We start from the raw sequence: 1,762 nt of genomic DNA on the forward strand, positions 1-1,762 counted from the left end.
CTTTAATCCACTTCCCTCTATTTGAGTTTCTTACTATTTTCACTTGGCTCTCCACAGTCCAGGGCTCTTTCCCTTGCTCCAATATGGAAATGATAGTCTGGTCAGGAAGAGAGACTCCTACTTATAAAAATAAAGGAAGATGTTCTGTGACCTTTTCATAATCCCAGCCTTGTGTTTACAGAGAAGACATTATAATGGATCTAGAAAAATACTTTACAAACTCATCCACTGATGGCTTCTTTCTGAATTCTTAGGGAACACTGTAACAGGCATTCAATCAACAGCATGGGGGCAGAACCAGAACTTGGATATTTTAAAAGTCTGTCACAAGGTTCTATGCATACTGCAGCTCTGAAACCACCTCTGTACAATGAAGGGGGCAGGATATCTACAGAAAGGGGATAGTTAGAGGCCAGATGTCACACGAAGCTTTTCACTTTTGAATCAATAGGGTTTCAATATAAGTCAAAAAATGGGGAGTTCTAAGAGGCACACAAAAGAAAATACAAAGACAAATCCCAACTTCTAGTGGGAAGTTACCCTCACCTACAGAAACCAGGTTCCTATAGTTTTCCAACATCACATCCCTGTACAAAGCTCTCTGTGCAGGATCCAGGGATGTCCACTCTTCCTGAGAGAATTCTATGGCTACATCCCTGAATGTCAAAGGTCCCTGAAATGAAAAACACAATTAAACAAGGGGCCATGGGAAAGAGTTCTTATCTTCACTCAAAATGAGAAAAGAACTATAAGGATCAATTTTATTGAAGTGTGTTTGTCTGATATATTAACATAAGGCATTTGTGAGAACGTTGTGTGTCCCTAATTTTGGTTTGTTATAAATTCAACAGGAGATTATGATACCTATACATCAGTGTGGATTTCTCATTTTTGTGGACAATACAAGAAATATAGAAATGAGAAATCAACACATTTATCTCTATATAAATAATGGATATTATGTCCAACATACCAAATGAAATTCAGTATCTAGAGGAGCTAGAGTATGAATGGCGTCTTCAGAGAGGGCATAGTCTATAGCAACTTCAAAGAAAATTCATAATCTAAAAACCATGCTAATGATAACAACTGAATGACTCAAGTTTTAGGACATTTCCCATAGGCTAGGCATTACCTCAAATGCACTACATGTACTAATTCAAGTAACAACAAAATAGCCCATAAGAGAAAGATTTGTTTCCATCTTACTTGGAGACAACTGTGTCACAGATAGTCTAAGAAACTTAACCTCAGACCAACAACCTGAAAATGGCAGAGTAAGCACCTGAACCCAGGTATCTGGGAATTAGAGTTGAAAGAATCAGTTAAATAACATTTGCAGTATGTCTTAGTCTCTCTGTGCTGCTATAGCATAATAAGACAGATTGGGTAATTTATGAACAATAGAAATTTATTTCTCACAATTCTGCTGGCTGGGAAGTCCAAGATCAAGGTAGCATTAGCACTGGTAACTGGTGAGTGCTGTTCACCTTTTCTAATATGGTGTCTTGCTGCTGCATTCTCTGGAAGGGAGGAATGCTGTGTCCCCACATGGTGAAGGACAGGGCAAAAGCAGTGAACATCTTAGGTCAAGCCCTCTTATAAAAGTACCTAATCCCATTGATCATGGTGGAGCCCTGTGACTCAATCTCCTCCCAGAGGCCACAGCTCATAATACTGCTACAGTGGGAATTAAGTTTCAACATGAATTCTGGAGGAGAGAAAAATTCAAACCACAGCATTCCACTCTGGGCTCCTCAAA

The sequence above is a fragment of the Otolemur garnettii genome, unplaced genomic scaffold (assembly GCF_000181295.1).
Source record: "Otolemur garnettii isolate 467f Iridium unplaced genomic scaffold, OtoGar3 scaffold00288, whole genome shotgun sequence".
In the NCBI taxonomy this organism is placed as follows: Eukaryota; Metazoa; Chordata; class Mammalia; order Primates; family Galagidae; genus Otolemur; species Otolemur garnettii.